Raw genomic sequence first — 21,857 nt, 5'->3', positions numbered from 1 at the left:
TTTTGCTCTTTTGAAGTAAAAGCATGGGGTTTTTTTCCCTTCTGGATGGTGATTTTTACCCTTGAATCAAACCTTATAATAGCAGCATACTTTGTTCACATTAAGTGTCTGAGAATTTACAGACATGCACTACTGCCAATTTAATTATTGGAGGGTGGAAAGAAACTCTGACCCTCTTCAGATGTTGTACATACTTGCTTGATAAGTACTCATACTAAAGGACAAGAGGGTATTTGAGGGTCTGGAACTGCAAAAAGAAGAGTAAAGAAGGGGCAAATCCACTTTCAAACAAACGACATGTCAAGAACAGTTTCTTCTGCAGCCTCCTTCCAAGAAGTAGAGACACAGCTATAGCCATGTGCTTTTCACAGAAACATCTATTGTATATCATCTTCAGGGCCTGTTACTACAGCCTTACTCATACAGATAAACCCACTGACCTGAGTGAGATTTATCATGTGAGTAAGTGTAAACAGCGAGGTTGATGACATACCCAAATTAATTAGCTTCCCTCTCTAGATCAGGGGCAGAGTATACTATGGACACTACAGTCAAGTAGGAAGAGGAAGCTCATGTTCCTTGCCTCTTGTCTTTAATTGGATTACAGAAAAAACAGGAAAGAAGCGGCAGTCAGGAGGAGGAGGAGAAGGAAGGATAGGAATAATAAGAACACTTGTCTCAAGTAGGCTGGCTACGTCTAATTACATTGAAATCCCAGCAGAGTGGGGTCTAAAGAAGGATTAGAATGAGAAGTGTGGTGGCTCTGTGAAAACATCTGACAGGAGATCCCACACTGGAAGGACATCCAGGCAGGAAGGGCTGGGGACAAAAGCCTTGAATGAACGAGGACCTGGAGCTGTCCAGGAATCCTCTGCTGAAAGGGTCAAACTAGCAACAAATCCAACTGGAAAATTTTACTAGGAATATCATGGTTTCAACGGAATTGGGGGAAAGGTTCCTCAGGATGTGGGCACACGTAGCACTTAGATTGTTTTACATGTGATTTAAACTGCAAGGGTCCAGACATACAAGCTCATTTAGAACAGTTTAAACCTCCTGCAATGTTTCAAAGTATGCCCGGATCATCAGGGCTTGTTTGTGTTTTATTTTTTAACCATTTATTTGCAAATTTGTTCAGTGTTATATGTGGACACCAAGCTTTTTGTGTCTAGTGTCTGATCAGTCCACCACACACTACACAGTTCCTCCCCTCTCCCCTCCCAACATCAGTGGGGCAACTGGTTGCTCTGGTACTGCTCACCTCCCAAGTGAGGAGCAATTAACAATGAATCAGTCAATCACATTGACCAAGCAGCTCAGTTTTCCCTTGGCCAATATTTGATGAGTATTTAGCATTAAAGGCACATCTGCCCACCTACCAAACTCACAGTGTGTGAGGGGGGTTGTGAATCAAAAATCATAAGGGAAGGGGGCAGGTGCCTGGACTCCTGCTTCTGCAGTTCTGAGGGACTGGGTATTCCGGGGGCTGTCAAAGGTCAGTCCCTGATTCGATTCAGTGGAAATTCAACCTGATTCAGTGGCCAAATCTCCAAATCTGAATCACATCAGAGGTCCCTTTAATCTCTCCGAATAGAATCGGAACCCTCCGAATTGATTCGAAAAGGTTCGGTGACTCAGGCATAGACACAGCTTTAAATGTTTTTTCTACATACCTCAAGGTAGCAGGGGCTCTGATCACTGTGATGCTGTGGTGCATGGAGTGTCCCACAGAAGCATGGGGGGCTCCCCAGCGCACTTGGCAGCAGACCTGAAAGTGGACCAGAAGCACTTCCGGTCCGCATCCAGGTCCACCAAGGAACGCACTGGGGGCCCCCCTGTGCCCCCTCCCAGGTCAGCAACTGTTGCCTCCTGGGTCTGGGGGGGCACCCAGGGCCCCCCTGCAGCCAATCACTGAGCCAGGGGCCATGGGGGTGGGGTCCTGCACGCTCCTTGGCAGACCTGGAAGTGGACCGGAAGTGCTTCTGGTCCGCTTCCGGGTTCACTGTCAACCATGTGCCCCCCCGGTGCTCCCGTAGGAGCTTCATCTGCCCCAGCATCACAAGCCACACCTGCTACCTCTAGGTATGTAGAAAAAACTTTTTAAAGTTGTGTCTACGTCCCAATTGCTGATTCTCCAAATCAGCATTGAATCTTCAGATTTGGATTCGGACAAATCGAATCAGGGACAGCGATCTGAATCAATGAATCAAACCACTGTCCCTGATTCAGGCCAAATCTAAATGAAATAAGGCCCATTTCGCACACCCCTGTTACCTACCCCCACCCCCTAGTGGTGGTTGAACAGCACTGCAATACCTAAACAGTGACCATTCTACTTGAAACCCTTATGCAGATGCCTCTGAACCATGATAATTGTGAACCAGTTCCTGGTCAGTGACATTCATGGAATAGTTCAAGGGCTCTGTGTGTCCATACCCTCATATTCAGGAGTTGGGCTGGGGGAAGTGAAAATGGAGACAGTCTAGAACAGCCAGTGCCCAAGGTCAGGTTCTTGCTCTGCCTTATTGACCTGGTGCTTGAATGCCAGTGTCTCCCCATCCGAGGTAGGTAAAAAATGTTGGCATGGATCTCTTTCAAGCTCTTCTTAAGAGCAGTTTCACAATGTATTATATATAGCCTAAATAGTACTTGGGACAGAAATAGCTGATTGGCGGGTTCTGTAACCCAGTGGTTAGAGCATCCACTCAGATGTGGGACCCTAAGGATCAAATCTGTGGTCTGCCATTATCTTACAGATGAGTGCCATAATAATTGGACCAGAAAAACTGGAACATAGGCTCAAGTCGCCACAGAGGGAATTTTCATTGACTGCTTCCAACATGTGTGCATGTGTGTTTGTGCATGTATGTGTGTGTGTTTAAAGGCTATCTCAAGACTTTCTGTCATAGTCCAGTGATCTGGTAGTTGCCTCCGATGCAGGAAACTGGCTGGGCAGGAACTTATATGAGGGTGTCTGACATCCCAGCTAAGTAACCCTTGCAGATTGGGAATAGATGATGATACTTCCTTCTGGGCTGACTTCAGGCCCTCCAGAAGCCCAACGGTGGAACTGTAGCCCTGATCTACAAATGTCTCTGGCTACTGCAGCATAGAGAGACTTGTCTGAAAATTCTACACTTGCAGCCAGCATCTTTCTATTTTAAATCACTTTAATTACAGCTGCTTGGCACAGATATTTTGTGTGGTCTGTTTCAATGTGAAATAATTAGGCACAGTAATTCCAACCCCCACTGTTTGTTTCTTGCAAATTGTACTTCCAATTATCTGACTCCCATTCCATCTCCATTCATGGGCTGTAATGAACAGAAGTAAATAAGCAGATAGCATAACCAAATTTGAGAGTTAATTTAGCTCATCCTTGTCACTTGACTATCAAGTCATGTCAAGCAAACCTCTTGTTAATGAGGACAAGCCCCCTCGGCCTGATTTGTTACCCTACCTATGTAGAAGGGTCATGGATGTGTTTGACATGGAGAGGCACATGAAGAGCTTCTGGGTTATATTCTCAGCTGCAATATAAACTCAGTTTCTGAGAAGCAGGGTGAATTACTCTGTGCTGAGCTCACTCTCACTGCAGCCAGACAGCTGCTAGTACCTGAGCTGGCTATTTGAAGGCTAGCTTGGGTATCTCCCATACTATAGTGAGCTACTGCCAAGGGGACAAAATATGTGCCAGTGAGCAAATTGCTTAACCCCTCACAATGTTAGCTTCCCCTTTCTGAAAGATGGGGGTCATAGCACTTACACACCTTTTCAAAACATTTAGGGAAGAAAGGTGCTAGTTAAACATTACTTGTTATTAGAACCTATCTCAGTGGGATGTATTGTATAGTCTGGCACAGAGTGTTAGTGGTTACTTGCTCTAAATGAGGCATTTAGCAGTGTGCCCGTAAGGGAATATCAATTATTGTCTCACCTGTATTTTCAGTTATGCAGCAAGTTTTGTACTAAATTGCATTTTCTCAGTAAATGGATAAACCGGCAATGTCCAGAGCAATCCAGTTGGTCATTAATCTGCAACATTAGGCTCTGATATGGCGAAGACTTACACATATGCTTTGCTTTAATAACGTTCTGGAAGCTAAGCTAGGCTTGCATGCAAGTCTCTGCAGGTTCAGAGTCCTTTGCATTAAATTTGCAGCAAGTTTCATTTTAAATCCTATTGAACGTGATAAAAAAACTTGCATTGACTTCATTGGGCTCTGGCTCCAGCCCAAGAGTTGTTATACTAACAAGCAACCCATTGTGGGTTATTGCATTTTTTCTGATTTATGAATAAACAAATAAATTCCATAAAAAATTCAAGGGTACTGCATCACAGAATGTACTTCATTTATTTTGACAAGTCTGATTAATTTTTAATTATTTATGATACTTCATAATATACTGTACTAGCAAATATAGTGCACCTGATCTAATAAAACATTAGTTATGGGGATCTGATTACTGTGGGATCCATGCTGTTAAGTCTTTCCTGAGACGTTTGAGGTGGATGCGAAGGTTAGATTGTAGCTAGAATAATTAGGGTTTTCTTCAGAGCAAACTGAAAACTGTGTGTGTGTGTGTGTGTGTGTGTGTGTGTGTGTGTGATGCTCCAAGTAAAATGGAAGGGCCTAAACCAACCAAACTTTCTGGGTTTAGATCCAAACTTTGTTTATTTGTGGATGCTATTAAGCAGCAGCATAGTAGGGCAGCACTGTGCCCTGAGCAGCAGCAGTGCACGGAGAAGCCCCAGCTACGATGATGCTAGTGGTGGAAGCGTGATCACCCACTATTGCAGCAATGGCTATTTTTTGCTCTTGCCACTCATACAAGCACAAGGAGGATGACCAGGGATGTTGCCTTCATCACCCTCTCCTCCCTGAGTTGTACTACTGCTATTAAGACACAGATCTGAGTGGTAGGTACCATAGGTTGCCCACTAAGAGCTTTATGAGACATTGTGCCAAAGGGATGTACAGCCCTACCCAGATTTCACCTTTTGTACTGCCTAATCAAAAGGCTGTCCTGCCTTCCCTTGATTTTACTGGGGAGGGTGGTGTGCATCCCAGTTCTAGGTGTGTTTGTAATGATCAATATCTGTGCTGAGAGCTCAGAGGCTGTAATTCTGGTTGGTCCCTAACCCAGCTGTGCAAAGAAGAGAAAGGAAAAGTCTCCTGGTGTATAGTATGCTACACCTCCTCTGCCCAGTCTCCACCTTGTGGTCTGGTGAAAAGCTAGCAACAGCACAGTTCCAAACAGGTAGGTGTAAACTGGAGCCAGCTTTGTGCTCTATCAAGGTTCCAGATACAACAAATGCAGGTTCAAACCATATGCTCAGATCTAAACTTGCATTGCAAGCCCCTATCTCTTAAGGACACATGCTTTCTGCCTGTTCCCCATTAAGATCCAATATAAGAATAAGATAAGTAAAATGTGTTAAAACCATCAAAGAGTTCAGGGAATTGATAGAAATGTAAGATAAACAATTTGATTTTGAAAAATACCTACTCCTTTTCTAGATAATAGATTGAAATGGTTACATGATATAGGAAAAGTAAAAAAGATGTGAAATATACTGTGGAAAATGTTTTGTTTGGTTTTTTTATCAGAGGCAGACAAATGAGGGTAATTCCCTAATGAGGCTCCTGTTAGCTTTGGGTGACTTTGAATTGGTTGATAAAATTGGAATTAAACAGATGTATTTTGTTAGTAGGATAGTATTTTTTGTCAAGGAGGAAGCAGTGTGAGACCCAGAAAGTAACAATATTAGCATTGGTAGATAATGAACTACTGGAGTGTAAATGCCTTCTGACTTTAATTTATGGTCCCTAAGACAAAGAAGAATGAGGCAAATACTGCAAGACAATAAAGTGGTAATCTGGAACAAAATATTATATATTAACAAAACTAAGGATATAAATCAAGAGATGTGCTTACAAGAAAAAAGTAGTAGATTTTTTTGTCCTTTTATAGGAATTTTAAGTGGACAAACATTATATTTGTACTGGAAAACATCATCAGAAATATCTCTGTATTTATTACTGGGAAAGAATACAGTATAAATAACTATGGAAGTGATGTACTTGTGCTATGCAGACAGAAATGGAGATTTCTCTAGGCAAAGTAACAATGACTTTGATCCATAGGGTGAGTTTTGAGATGGCTCTTGATCTGATAAAGAGAGTCTTACTTAATGCATTTTCTTTTTGTTGTTATAATATTTTCTTCAGTTTATGCAACTGAAATATGTCTTTGTTTCAACTTAAAAATGGAACAAAAGTGACTTTTGACAGAATCATGGGGTTTTTTTGCTTTCTTGAAAAGTATTTTTCATCATAGAAATGAGTGGACAAAAACCTTTCAGCCCAAAGTGTATGCTGTACCCCACCTCCTAAAAGAAGGAAAGAAATAAGGCAGGCAGGCAAGGGTGGATGAGCAGGGAGGGAAACCAGTATTTCACTAGCCCTGCTGGGATTTAACCTAGGTAGTTAAACAAACTGACACAAGGTATATCCCTGTTTTTGTGACTCATATTGTTTGCAGATTTAGCAGTAGCAAAACTAGGGCATAGCAAATGGGGCAGCAGCCCCAGATGCCGACGTGGGGGGGGAGTATAGAAGACTAGGAGATGCTGTCACAGCTGTACAATCACACTGGTGGCATGGCAGTAACCAGAAGTCACCACTGCCCTCGAGAATCCTGCTGCCCTAGGAGCCCAGCTGCCTTGTTATGCCTTTGAGGTGTAGTGCAATTATTCATAAACATTCAGATTATACCCCAGTAATCATGGAAATATAAACAATCTTCAAGTTTTAATAATTTTTTCAGCCCACCTGGTGATTTCTCCAGGAGTTAATTATTTGCCTTTAGCTGTTGTTCTGGTTTAGGTATAGTCATTCAGTTAGGATGTGGAGCCAATGAATATGAGACTTGGATGATGAGCCACACTGCACAAAAAGTAGCACATGGCTGATGTGATCTGCTGGAACTGTTGGCTCTGGATTAGGACCCAGATGCCTTGTTCCAGGGGTGCCCATCCTCAGACTGACCACAACCTTTCCATTTGATAATAGGCAAATTTATTGATACACAGTGATAACAGAAAAGAAACAATACAAATAATCAAGCAGTTCTACATATCTACCAATTCTAGGGCTGTCATCAGAGTCGGAGTACATCTGGGCAGGACGCAGACTTCACTCTGAGGCTCTTTTTTAGGTGTCAGATGTCAACATGTCAGCAGCCTGGAGGTGGGATGCCGAGCCCCAACCCCCAGTGGGGTGGATGAGACAGGCTAGTGGTGTGCGCTCTGTTCATGGTGTTCTCGGGGACCCCTCCCGGGGATGGGGGATGGGGACCCCTCTCAGGGACCTTCTTGGGGAGGAGGACAGGGAGGGATGTGTAGGCACCCAGGCAGGCTGAGAAGGAGGAAGGACCTGGGTGGGATGGAGGAGGAGGATGGGGAGGAATCTGGGCAGGACACTTTGTTACTCTCAAGCCTCTGCTTTTGTATTCTCCTTCCCTTCTGATGATTCCTGATGATTCTTCATATGTGGCTATTGCTAATTGGTCTTTCTTTGTGGTCATCATGCTGTCCACATAGCTCATCACACACACACCCTTCCAAAACAGGAATCTTAAGCCCCTCTCTTTGGCCTTGCAAGCTGGTGCCACCTTATTTCATGTTATGGAACCCCTTATTTCATGTATATGCCCCCAGTTTCTCAGACTGTGTGTCCTTGTTTGTTAGACAGCCTGTCTGCCTCAAAGGCTTTTTAAAATCAGTTAACTTCTGTGGCCCATCCAGAACCATTCTAATGTAAATATATATACCTACAAGCCAATTCCCAAAAAACAAACTTTTAAATACCATATTTAAGTCATCTGAACAAACATATGCATTCAAAATTATTCAGCTATACTATTGTAAATCAACCTTGTGACTCTCTTATCACAAGCTGTTTGTAAACAGACCAGGGTACATTTTCATAAAGGAATATTACTGGCCAGGAATAGTTCTACTAACAATACGTTGGATCAGATTTTATTATGAGATTTAATGTATGTTCAGTAATTCCTATGATACTACCTCCCTTAAATCTTATGCAATATTAATATAATATATTAAAAAGTCATCATTTTCTTTAAAAACACAAAACCTCAATACATTCCTGATGTTAGATCCCCACTGTGCCATGCAGAAGTTATGCAGCTTTCCATAATGGTCAGATTCCAGCTCATGCTTGCTCTCTGAGAAGACAGACACCAGATGTTCTTTTTTTCTGCAGCCTTATCTTCTCATTAGTGATACACTTGTACTTTGTTATTGCACCATTATTTCTCTTTAATGAGCCTGCTCTAAAGAGGCAAATTATTTTCTCATTTCAAGGCTATGTGTTTGTTTATAACTACACTGCATGATAAAATAGGTATGAATTTAAACACTAGATGAATTGAGGGTGGTGGTGGTATCTTGGAATTTTTGCTTGTTCATTTGTTCATTCCTTAATTCTGTTGAGACTTACCTGCTATAAATGTAGGATGGAGCATCTTGTGGTCCCCAAACTGAAAAATACATTTTATTTTAGTTTTTCATGCACAGTAAAATTAAGGATGGTGCTGTATACCTTTGAATAAGATGCTTTAAGAAGCATCTTCAGCAATATTTTACACTATAAAATGTGAATGCATTATGAAAACCTAACTCATCTCTCCCTCCTCCAAAAAGTAGTCTTTTCTCAGCTGGGTTGAGGGGCAGCATGGGAGAGGTTTGTGAGGCCTTTTCTAAATGGGTTTGATTCTTGGTTTGATCCCATACCTGGAAACTAATGGGATTTTTGCCATTCGCTTCAGTAGTGCTAGACTGGTTCTCTTTATTCTGCAGGACTATCTGTGCCAGCACTGAATAGCTACTCAAGCATTTTTAAAACATATATAGATTATAAGTAATGAGGCTACTTGCATATTACACAGGGAAGTGGAACTCTCACTAAATGAATAAATGACTATTTGATTATTACCAATTGCTTTAACAGCATTCCATGTATTTTTATATTGCTTTTGCTGCACTGACTGCAACTTATATACCATGAGTGTCAACTAAATGTAATGGACGATAATACCAATTAAACATTCATCACACTTGCAAATTTGTTAATGTCTTGCCATATATGCTCAAACTGTGCCTTCCAAAATTGTTAACATTTGCACTTCTGTAGGACTTCCATTCTGGGATCTCAAAATGCTCTAGAAAAATTAATGATGGGAGCAGAACTACTTTCTCCTGTGCTTTAATTATAAAAGTGTGAGGTGATTAATATCTAGTACATTTCTTGTTATGCTCTATTTTAGCACAAGGTTGCTTTCTTGACCGTTTAAGTATCTACACATTTTCAAAGGGGAATTGTCTTTGTTTTTTTTGTTCTGTGGTGGTCTATTAGAAACACTAATACATTTGGGATGGGAGCTGTTTTGGAATGTTTCATTATTGCTTTTCATGTCAATGTAAACAGGGTTTCTCCTTTTGCCTTTATGTTTTAGCAAGTAACTTTTTAAATGTTTTTACTAGCATATGTTCAGGGAAAAACAAAGTCCCTGACCTCTGAAAGCTACAAAGCATGAGACAGTGATCCAGACTCTCACCTAAGACAGGACCAGTTAAACTGAAGGTAAAGAAGTTAACTTGAATATATTCTCAAGGAATGATTGTAGGTAGATCAGGATGTGTATGTTCATCCTAACTACAAATCAGACATTTTTTTCTAATCTAGACAAGCACAAAGGGGTAAAGGAATAAAAGATGCACTTGATACCTTTGAATGTTTTACATACAGTAGTCAGGTTGGAGTGGCGTTGTTTCCACGATGATCTAGGAAATATATGGCCAGCTTTTTCTGGTGATATCTTTTGTTGGACCAATTTTACATTTGGGAGAGGCATTATACACATTTTTGTACACACAGTACCCTTCTTCATTATCATACCAGATGTTTTTTCTGGATAGATTTTTGCTATGTTTGATATTAATGCATCGGCAAAGGGGAAGCCAACACTGATGCTGCATAGAATGTACAGTCTATTTGAAAAGATATATTTCAGTATTTCTGAAGTAGTGCATCACTAGAAATACTACCCAGGGCATTGCATTCATGCTTTTTGAAGTTAAATCTTCCCCAGAGGAACTGTTAATGTGGTGTTATAGCTGACATCATCAGTTTCATAGATCTCTAATTTTAAGGAAGGACTACCAATGTAATTTTTCTGTCGTAGAACTTCTTCTTTTTACAAAGCTTATACAGTTTTGTTTGTTCTAATCCAGCTAAGTAACCAATGAGTTCTTCATTATTGAGATAAAAGTCTGTGGTTAATATAATTAAGACATCTGTGCTCAACCTAGATGTCAAGGTTTTAATTATATACACACACACACATCTTCTGACTATCATGGAACAGGTATGTTATGTCACTCTGAGCCATTTCCATGGATGCTCGCAAATAAATTACATTGAAGACTTATGCTTCAGAAATTACCATTAACATTTGTCTGATCTCATTTTATAATATCCTAGTTGATTAGACTATACATAGACATAGGGCCAAATCCAGTTCCCTTAATTTATGTGGGTAGTCCCATTGATACTACTGGGCTCTGGGGTAAATGTATTCAGAGTGCCATTGCCCCTGAAGTCAGTAAATGAATCTAGCTTCTGTGAGTAGGATTTAACCCATCACAAAAATTTCTTCTTCCCCTTCAGTTACTCTCAAAATAATAGCAGTATGCTCCATTAACGAAGTTTCCGAAGAACCACCTTTACTTGTTATTATCAGAGCTTCACCCACATGGAGGGGTTCCATTCTTGGGTACATGCAGAATGGATTAATGGTGGATCCATGACCCTCTGGCATCCAGGCTCTGCACCTTGAAAGGGAACCCAGTTGTGCAGGATTGTCATTCCAATGTTTCATGCAATATTAAAGTTGTACCGCTTGTGCTGTCTTTTATCTTCCCCCTGGCTTGTCCACACATAATCAGTAGCATAATATGGGGTGGGTGAACAGGGCATGTGACTCAGGTGGCACCTAATGGGAGGGGTGCCAGAAGGACAGGGAGGCATGAGGTGTGGAGAGAAGGGTGCCTCACACCAGGGGTACTGCTTGCCATACTACTGCCTGCCTCTGTGACACATATTGCTAGCATAAGCAATGTGTATCATAGAGCCCAAGGCATTCAGGGAATCATAGTTCTGTAGAGCAGCCACAGCACATGCTGCTCCAGGGAAGAAGAAATGACCCCCATTTTTTGCCACCAAATTTAGCATTTTTTATCTTCTAGACATGGGCTTTGGTGGCAAAAAATTGGGTGAAAATTTCCCCTCAGCAGCAGTGAACTCTACTGCCACAGTCCAGAAAACTACAATTCCCAGAACTCTTTGCACTCCGTGAAACTGCCCTGTTCTCTGCTCTCTCTGGTTTCCTGCCTGCAATTGAGCAGGTAGGAGAAGGAGGCAGGGGCTAGGAAGGGTGAGAGAGGGCAGCCCTAGGCACATTTTTTCCACCCTGGTCCTCTGCATAAGAATTAGAATGTAACAGCTACCTCCCTTTTGAAACTGCTCCAAATGTATGTCTGTTCATACCCTTATTCAAGTGAGTCTTCCAACCAGCTCTGCATTAATGAAGCTGGGGTCCATTAACATTGCAGGACAGTATTGACTTGGCTTTGAACCACAGATCCAGAGGACTCTAGTTTGGATGAACAAGTATGTCTCTCTCCTTTTTTTTCTTTTTTGGTAGAAATGAAGAGGAGACTCAAACCTAGTCTTTTGAATCAATATAAATGAAATGAGTTTGTATCAACTATAAATTCAGAAAGTTATTTTGCTAACTTAAAAACCTTCAGGCACCTACAGGAGATGGGAAAATGATGCACTCATTAACTGAAGCTGTACGCGAAATGATATTTCTTTTGTGGTTTAAAAAGTTCAATTATCTTCTTATACTTGTTTCCTGTTTCTGTACTTTCTGTTTCTGGCTGACAGCAGAAATCCTCACCACTCTGTAAGAGGCTGTTCTTAGCAGATCTCTTCTCCATTCATGAGCAAGTAAGATTGGTAGCCCAGTTTTACAGATGCAAAGAGATATTCATATAGAACCTCTGAAACCTTTAGTGTTTCTCACTGCGTGTGATGAACACAAGCTAGCTTCTGGATGGATAACTGCAATAAGTTGTTTTTCATGCTTCATATACCAAGGCCATCTTCCTTTCTTTGTGCTTCCAGCATGGAAATAAAAAGGTCATGAAATGAGAAGAAACATTTTGTTATGTACCAAAGATCCTAATCTCTTGCAATACTGTGGAGTCTTGCAGTGTGCATCAGCAGTATGGAAAGGACAGGCTGCAACTCCTTGTGCTGTGGGCTATTTCATTTACTAAAATTTAGATTCTGATTTTGGCCACTTCAAAGATGTTCTAGTTAAAGATGTTGCTTCATCCAGTTTTTAAAGTAAGGGCCAACTGACTGAAGGGGAGCAGGGGGAGTGGAATTCTGATTTTAGATACAATTCTAGGCTTAGGTACTTTCTCAAAGTGCAGGGATGCATTTACGGTTTTGGTTTTGGTCCTCTGTTGAGTGACAGCTTTTGAAACTGCTGGCTCTGGATAAGGCAGGCATTGCCTTTTCCTTTGCCCAAAGTTCACATGTGTTGCAATAAGGTCATATCATCAGGGATGGAAGTTGCTGTGACATACACAAATTGGAATTTTCCATACAGAACTCTGCAAGTTTGGGAACAAAAGACCATGTGTCAGCCTCTGTTGTCCAATTTCAAACTGAAACAGAAACACTTCAATGCTAGAGACATTGTTTCATTTTTCAGATGGCTGGGGCACATCATCCACAACTATGCCCAACCCTCTAAACAGCTAATGGGTTACATCATTTAATTCCTCTTCAATTTATTCTGTAACAAACTAATGATTAGAGGAGTCCTCTTGAAACTATAAACAATGAGATACCTTATTCCTTTATTTATACATCAGGGCTTCTATCAAATTTAATGACTTTTTGTTATAGAAGTCAGAGGGGAGTATCTATTAAACAAGGACAGATCCTATTAAATAGCGCTTAGTAAATGCACATGGCAAATAAGGCTGTCTCCTAATCAGTAGCAGCATATGAATGAATAAGTTGGCATTCTTTACATTGTATTTCTTTATGGACAGTTATTTATTAAGCCTCATAATACATTCATAATGGTAGGTCTTATCATCACTTCATAGCTGATCAAGTATGGTTCAGGTTAAGCAAATTACTGAAAGAGCCCACAGTGAATCTGTGCCAGGATCTAGAAGGCCCATGCCAAGATCTTCCTCCTTAAGAAGCTAAAACTTAAAACTGGCCAAAGAGGCCTCAAAATATATGCCAAGGAGTAATGGTGTTTTACGACTGAACCAAGGCCCATAATGGCATGTCTTCACACTAGGTAGAGTGCAGGGCCAAGTTGACAGATTCTTTTACTACTAAAGGAGCTCAAGCAATTTCTTGTTCCTATATCAAGTTGACATAAATTTGAATCTGAACTTCTCCTGAGTTCAGGTTGTTTACAGCCAGGAATTTGGTTCAAACTTGTCTCTAGTATCAAGGAAAATCCAGGTACATAAAAATACATCTGGTATAATTTGTTTACTTGTGGGTTTATTCTTTCCTTTTTTAAAATAAAAATGCTGAATTGGGGCCCTACAGGATTGCCAATATAGTCCTTGATGTCACAAAGATGAAGTCCCATGTTCTGGTGTAGAGCCAGGGAAGATAAGAGCAGAATTCATGCTGCTGTGAAGACATGTCCTTATGCACTAACCTTCCTCAAATTGTGATCTCCTTGTGCCCACAGTTTCCCTGCCTATCAAAAGGAGGTGATTCAGAAACCCACCTATCTTTAGAGACTCTGTGGTATGCAGATGAAAAGTACTTCTTTATCACTTATATTGTTAGTTTGTCAATGCACATGCACATCTCCCTTGATGCGCGTGTCTGTTAACTCTAGTAAAGGAAGTGGCACCTAGGAAAAGACTATCTCCTCAAGTGTTTGGTTAATAGAAATAACAGCTCATCACAGCAAAATAACCTGACAAGGAGGTGACTGGGAAAAAATAATTAACTTGCTTTATAATGAATAATAACCCATTTTTATTACCAAAGGTGAACACTTGTTCTGAAGGGGCTGGGTTATTGAATGCTCCTTTGTAGCCTGAATAACCTCATTCCTTACACCACAAGCTGCAGAAAATGCCACAGACAACAAATCATTCCCTTTCTTCTCTTCCACCAGCATGACCTTACTCTTCATCATCCTTTGTTTTTGGAAAAGCACCTTCCCCTATTTTTCCCTACTCTATGATCTGTAACAGACACTATCCTCTCTTTTTTTTTAGAAAGCAGTAATTTGGAGTTTGTTGGCTGAATTGATGCAGCCTGCAGGATGTGTCATTCTGCTTATCACACCAGTGTAGCCTACTGTCTTCAAAATGAGCTGGTTTGTCAGCTGCCTTCAGCGATTACCAGGGTTTTCTGGGCAACAACATCAGCTCATCACATTAAAGACTGTGCTGCTAAGGCACTATGGTGGAGATAGCATCAAGGTGCAATGCTTTCTGAGAGCATTGTTGGGGTAATATAGCTGTGTACCATTGAAGCAAACCCTGGCAAAATGGGAAATATTAGGGATTTCTCTAGTGATATGTCTAAATTGTAAAAATAAAGTTGTTTGAAGGGACACTTTCAAATGTGGGTGGTGGGGTCACATAAAAAAAAAGAAAAGAGCACGGATTATTTTTTATTCTCTTTCTTCTTCAGATAGGGAACCTTTGAAGCACCTGACAGGGCTTTAGCTCAGGAGAGAACCGTCATGAAATAAAAGCCTAGAGTTGCAAGAATTAAGGTACCTGAAGTAGAAATTTTACTATACTTTCCTAGTATAGCAGTCAAAAGTCCCAGCCCTATGAGGAGCTGAATTACTCTGCTGTGGTTCCCCAAAAGATTTCCTTCATTGTCAGGGTAACTGGACAAGGGGAACCAATAGATATGATATATCTTGATTTTCTTTTTTGGTTTTTTTAGTAAGGCTTTTGCCACTATCCCACAAAATATTCTTATAGGCAAGCTAAAGAACTATGATCTGATGTAATCACCATTCGATGGGGGCACAATTTGTTCTCAAAGGACAATTATTAATGCTTCCCCATTAAACTGGAAGGGTATCTCAAGTGGGGTCTGCAGGGATCAATACTTTCATTATAACATTTTGGGTGACAGCATAGACAGTACACTTACAAAATCTGCAGATGACTTGGTGTGAAGAGGTTGTAAATACTTAGGAGGATAGGATCAGAATCTCAAATAATCTTAATAAGTTGGAGAATTGGTCTGAAAATTAACAGGTTAAAATTAAAAAGATAGTGCAAAGTGCTATCAAGTAGGTGCCAAATATCTGGGTCAGCAGCAGTATGGCAAAAATAAATTGGGACGTTATAGTAGATCGTAAACTGAACATGAGTCAACACTGTGCTAAAAAGGCAGATGTCATTCTGGAATATATTGTTTGGAGAGCTATGCGTAAGGGGGGGAAAATTATTCTGCTCTACTCTGTACTGGGGGTGACTTCAGCTGAAATACTCTTTCTGGTTTTGTGCACCACAGGAAATGAACATGAAGAAACCAGAGTAGAGCAACAAGAATACAAGGTTTTTGTAACCTGGTCCGTGAGGAAGTAAGTTTGAGTCTAAAAGAGAGAAAACTGAAGGGGGAACGTAATATGGTTAGAGAGGGGTCAGAGATCAGTTGTTCTCCAGGGCCACTAAGGAAAAAACAGACTTAGTTTGCAGCAAAGATGATTTAGGTTGGATAGTGGGGAAAAAACTTTCTAACCATTTAGGTGGTAAAGCACTGGAACAGGCCACCCGAGGTATTGTGGAATCTCCCGTATCAGTGAGTTTTAAGAACAGGTTAGACCACAACCCTCTAACTTTGTAGAGGCCATGGGCCACACCAGGGGAACTGCACCCTTCACAGGCCACAGTGGTGTGAGCTGAGGGCCTCCCCAGCTGTCCTGCACCTATTTCTCCACTGTGTGCTTGAGGACAGCACCCCCACCTCTCCACTGGGTGCCTCCCCAGCTAGATGGCTTCTTTGCTGCATTCAGGACTCATGGTTGAAGTGGTATCTTTTATTAGACCAGCCAGATTTTTGCAAAAAAAATATTTTTTTAATTGCAAGCTTTTGATCACAAACCCCCTTCATCAGGCGTCCGAGAAAAGATTGTAGAAGTTCTCCTGGGTAGAACTGAAGTTCATATTCCATAGGAGTTCACGGAGGAGTCAATAGATGGAATACTCTTCGGGGCAGGCATTTCTTACCCAGAGTTAAGCTCTCTTGTGAAGCTCTGTGATGATGTAAATTACCTTGAACAAAGGCAGGAGCAGTATCTCAGGTTTCAGGTGGTTAAAGTTGCTTCCTCCTTGTAAAATTATGAAGATTTCATTTAAAAAATCAGCTAAAATTCGATATCTTCTGTGTGTCAGGTACCTAGGTTGATACCTGACAACAGCAGCCAGAGCAATAGCGGGAATGGCAACTGGGTGAGAGCATGGAGGCCTCAGATGAATCCCTCATGGGCCACCAGTTGGACAGCCCTGGGTTAGGCTAGTTTATACTTAATTTGTTAGTATAAATAAGTATAGATAGTATAAATAAGTATAAATACTTAATTTATTACTTAGTTTGTAAGTATAGGTGGTTGGATTGCACACTGTCTTGCAGTTCTTTCTAGCTGCACGGTTCTGTGATTCTGTGTAACCATGTGCATAGTCCTGCTGAATTCAACAGGACTATATATTTCACTTCAATATGTGTTTAAGTGCTTTGCTTAGTTGGACTAGAGTGCTCAGCTGCTTGCTGGATCAGACCCTTGGGCCACTTTATGTCTGTATGTTTGTCTTCTTCGCTGTTGAGATCTGCAGTGTGAATCTTTTTATTCTTCGATCACTGCTTCTGGCACTTACTGATTTGTTCCTACCCATCAGACATGATGGAATCTGCCTCCATTTGAAAAATAGCAAAAAGAACCAATGAAGAATTTTTTTTCATCATTGTCTTAAAAAGTGCTAGTAGTGAGAGTAGTGAATAGTTTGTTGTCTTTTCTTTATCACCAGATGTCCCTTTAATTGCTGGGGAACTTTTTACCACCATTATTAAAAAAAAAAAATGATTTTGAGCTATTTTTTGCCAATTGACAGAAACTTAATGAGGGGTTGTGACTTTGTAATCAATGTTAATTATTGTCTAATAGAGCTAAAAATAACAATTCCATTTTTGCTGTTTGGATGATTGGTTATTGGAGCCCTTTAAGAATAATTGATGTTCTATTGCCAAGACTTCATTATTATTATCATCATCATCATCATTATTATCATCATCATCATTACTAATACTACTACTTTTATTTTTAAATGAATAAAAATGCCTTTTGGTAATTTTTTTTGGCACAGAGTATAGAAAACAATGAAATCTTTATACCAGAGTACCCTCTGTAATTTTAACTGGACATATGAAATAATCTTAAGAGGCAGTATTTTCTAGTGATTAGAGCAGAAGACTGGTATTTCTGACTTACATCGCTGATCCAGTATGATCTACCAGTTAAGTTTCTGTCCCTCATTTACTAATGACGGCATGTAGTGGACTCAATCAGATGTTACAATATAAAGAAGGTACAGCTGCTTTTTCTTGTTAAGGGAAGAAGGAAGTGGATTCTCTGCTTAAATATGTATTGTGTCTGGATAGTTCAAGTACAGCTTTGCTCAGCTTCACAAATGCCAAAATGCTTTTGTCAGCTTCCAGCTATACTAACATAACTAAGAACTGGAAAAAGATTTGGCTTTCCTTCTGGCCTTTGAATTGCTAACCATAATAAATACTCTCTGACTGGAACTTTTTCAGTCAACAGTTCTGTCTATTGCTGATTGTAATTTAATAATTTTACTAATGATGCAGGAGAGAATTCAAACACTTTTCCAAAAACATTATCAGTACTAGGGCTTAAAAAACTATTTTAGTCAATAAAGCTAAGGGTTTTGACTGAATGCACACACAGAGTCAGTCACCTTAGAAGGAATAAGCCATTGTTATATTCTTATTTTTAAAATGTCTGCAAAGTACTTTGAGTTCCTTCAGATGGAAGGTGCTGTAAGTTAATAATTTTATTATCCTATGTGCACGATACGGCATTATTCTTTTCCTTGCTGATGATAGGATAGTGAGGATATATTCACATTAATGTTAGCAAATATATTTTTAACAATATTATATCCATCTCTTCATGAAACCAAATGAGATTTCTCTGAACATAGCTACTTATTTATATGCATTATGTATTGTGCAGACCACCTCACTATTTTTAAAGCAGCTACCAATCACCACTAGAAGCCTAGCAGACTCTGCATTCTCCATAATTATCCCCAATTTTCCAATTGAATTATCTCATGATTCAATTCTTTTGCTTGCATCTGGAGAGCATCAGAAATGTGCAGCTGTTTTGGCTTTGAGAGCTAATTGTTGCTAAATGCATTAAGAGTAGCCCCATTACAATGATTTCAGCAAGTAGTTAAAATCCAACTCACTACTGGTCAAAACTTATGCTTCTTATTTCCAGTTCTGTTGGTACTCATTATGGAAGTGCCCATGGGTGAATAGCATTCAACACCCCTAGTTTCAAACTGATATAACGCACAGTAAATGCCATGTAGTTGAATTGAAAGAGTGTTCAAACACAAAGATTAATGGAGATGTGCCAAGGTCAGTTAGGACTGCTGGTTTGGAGATTAATGATAAACAGGGTTAGCTGTGCTACTGTTTTGATTGCAAACCATAAGCTTTCATGTAGCTATACAAATAATGGGGCACTGGAAAAAGCTGCACAGCCACATCTTTTATTTGATGTGGAATGAAAATGATTTAAGAACTGGGCATGACTCTCCTCAGTGTAAGGTCTGTTCAACAGAGAAAGTCCTAGGGATGTGGGAATAGCATATTGTCATGCAGTGCCTCCTTGAAAGTGTAAACTGGCCTGTATTAAGGCAGGAAAAAGCAAGGGTGGAATCCTATCTCATTTTAAGTGCCAGATGGCATTTACAAATCTTTTACAGTCCTACTGTATGTGCAGCGTGGATTCATCAATGTTCACAAAGCCACTGAACGCATTCAGTAGGCGGCACTCTGGCTAGGCAGATATACAGCTCCTTATACACATACATGAGTGAATGTAAGTCACAACATTGTAGATGAGCAAAAATCCATGACTGGGAGGTGCTAGACACTGGAAAGGGAGGACCTGCTTGTGTTTTAGCCCAAGAGCTGAGTGATTAGAACAGAAACTTTCCGTTTCTGTTTTTACTACATCCAGTTTTATAAGGAGAAGTGGCTCAGCTTCCATAGGAACACTGGAGAGGAGCCTGACAGCTGCCTAACTTGTGACCTGGGGGTTGGAGCACCGTGCTGGGAAATGCTAGAGATGTAGGTTCCAAAACCCTCTGTCTGGGGGGCCCTGGAGTCTTAGGTCAGTTTTAGACATTACACTTCTACCAGCATAAGCAAGTAGAATCCAGTCTATACCCAGAACAGAACAGAAGTTCAGCACACACAGACTGGTTTAAAAATGGTGGAATGTGATCTCAAATCTCCCTCCTCCCCCTCCCCCAGGCAAATGTGCATTATATTCACTGCCAGTCTAAAATATGCTGCGTAACTTGGATCAATTCTACCTCATGTTTTTTTTGAATGTCTATTCCTAGCCCTTGAATCCTGTTTCCTGTATGAGTGGTGACTATTAGGGCTAAAACATGGGAAGGTCCTCTTCCTCCCTAATGAGCTACATTTTCAGGATTTACTCTCTGATAGATGCCTAACAAGCTGCGTACGTACCTGGCTAGAGTGCAGCCTACGGAGGAAGCGCAGTAGCCATGTGGACCCTTACATGTCCATGTTGCACACAGAATAAGATTGCAAACTCTGTGTGAGTGCTAAGAATGACAGTTCCACAGCTTGAGCAAGTGCTATTTCAGCATGTAAAGTGAAATAGGATTCTGCTTCAAGTGTTTTATTTTTTAAATAGAAGATGGGGACAGGGGTAAGAGCAGCAAGAGCCTTGTTTGGTCAGGAATATTAAGGTCTGTTCTCTTTGTGAAGGAGGAGAATTAGGAGACTGAGGAAATTGGGGAGCCTCCACCACTAGAATCCTCCAATGTATTTATAGTATCTTAGTGTCAGCAGCAAACTGAGATCTTTGGGTCCAGAAAGGTCAGAATGAGTGGGCATGGGCAGGCTGGAAAATAAGAAATGCAATATCAGAGGGTCTGGCACTGTGCTTTTCCTGAAGATGCCAGCTTGTGTGCATTTCTCATTCAGATTAGCTTCTTCCTCTGTTTCTGAAGAATAGTGCGTCAAAATTAAAATACTAATAGAATGCAAGGGAACTTTGGGTTTGAACTAAAATCATGAACCGAATCCTGTGAAGTTTTTGGTTTAGGTTCAAGTCCACACCTGAACTTTATAAACTTCATCTTGATTTCTTTTCTTCTCAGCAGAAGTGGATTAATCTACCACCAGGGCTAAGTATAGAGGTTCAGAAAGCCTGAGGCAAAATCGATTCAATATTTGCATGTTTTTCTAAGCTGCATAGATTGAACCTATAACAAACTGAACTGACATTCAGTGTATGGGTGGCCAAGACAGGCAGGAACCTGCACTGGCCCAGGCCAGGAGCCTAGGGGTGCTCTTAAAGCTGCTGAACCCAGTTCAGTGATAGCCCAGGCCAGATTGTCTGCTGGCTCTACCCTTCAGTGCTGTTAAGAGGTGGGGGCACGTGTCCAGCAGCCAATCTCTATCCACCTTTGAGGGGGGAAGCAGAACCCCAGGTCAGCACTGGCCCCTGCGGCTGCAGTCTGTACATTGTTGGGAAAGTCCCCACTGGGCGGGGGTTGCCCCCCACCCCAACCCAGAGCTGGGCTGGCATCGCCACAGCCCTACCCCTTTGCTAGCCTCCAACTCTGAGAGGCAGGGGGTAGCACCCCCCCACACTCCCCCCCAGTACCACCGTCCCAGCTAGGGTCTACTCAGCACAGGGAAAAGCACCCACCAGGGGGCTTTTTGCACATCTGCAATTCAGAGCTGGGTTCTGATTGCCCCATCCCTAACCCCTCCCCAGCTATCCATCTGTGAGGGGGAGGGGGGAGGGGGCTAGGATGCCCCCTCTGGCCCAGCACTGGATCCCCAGCCCACCAGGGGGCTTTTTGCCCCCCTGAGCTCAAAGCTTGTCTGAGATTCCCTCAGCCCAGCCCTTTCCCCACCTCAAGAGAGTTAACTTGAATTGGAAGGGGATCTGGGACAGAAGTGCAATAAACTGGTTTGACCTAAATCAGTTAAGTCTGATAGTACATTCATCCAGGTTCACCTTAAACTACTTTTGGCCATTTTGATAGCAGTTTATTGTGCACTGGACTTCTGTTTTATTACAGATTTAAAGGAGTTTCTGATCACTTAAGCTGGTTTATGTGTAACTTCTGTCCCTAGCCCAGGTGTTTGTTTTATGCCGTCAAGAGCACGTCTATGAGCTAAGAAGGGTTAAACTTTGACCTGACATTTTATTTTTTATTTCTATGGTGGATTAGCTTTTAGTAAGAACAATACATTCTAGGCAGAAGATCAAATCCCATGTGAAAATAGAAGATTATGGCTCAGGATGGCTAAAGTGCAGTTCATGGCATCTAAAATACATTCCCAGGCAGCCCTTTGCTATGTAACTGTAGT

General features: G+C 41.1%; 1 protein-coding gene across 2 annotated transcripts in view; it reads left to right on the top strand.

The window, feature by feature from the left end:
• Positions 1-21,857, top strand: part of LOC102573864 (ALK receptor tyrosine kinase) — a 438,013-nt gene that overhangs the window by 167,744 nt on the left and 248,412 nt on the right. The gene's annotated exons all lie outside the window — the stretch shown is intronic.

Source organism: Alligator mississippiensis, chromosome 1 (assembly GCF_030867095.1).
Source record: "Alligator mississippiensis isolate rAllMis1 chromosome 1, rAllMis1, whole genome shotgun sequence".
Lineage (NCBI taxonomy): Eukaryota > Metazoa > Chordata > Crocodylia > Alligatoridae > Alligator > Alligator mississippiensis.
Note: the sequence above shows the minus strand (reverse complement) of the source record. Positions and strands in the feature narration are given on the sequence as shown.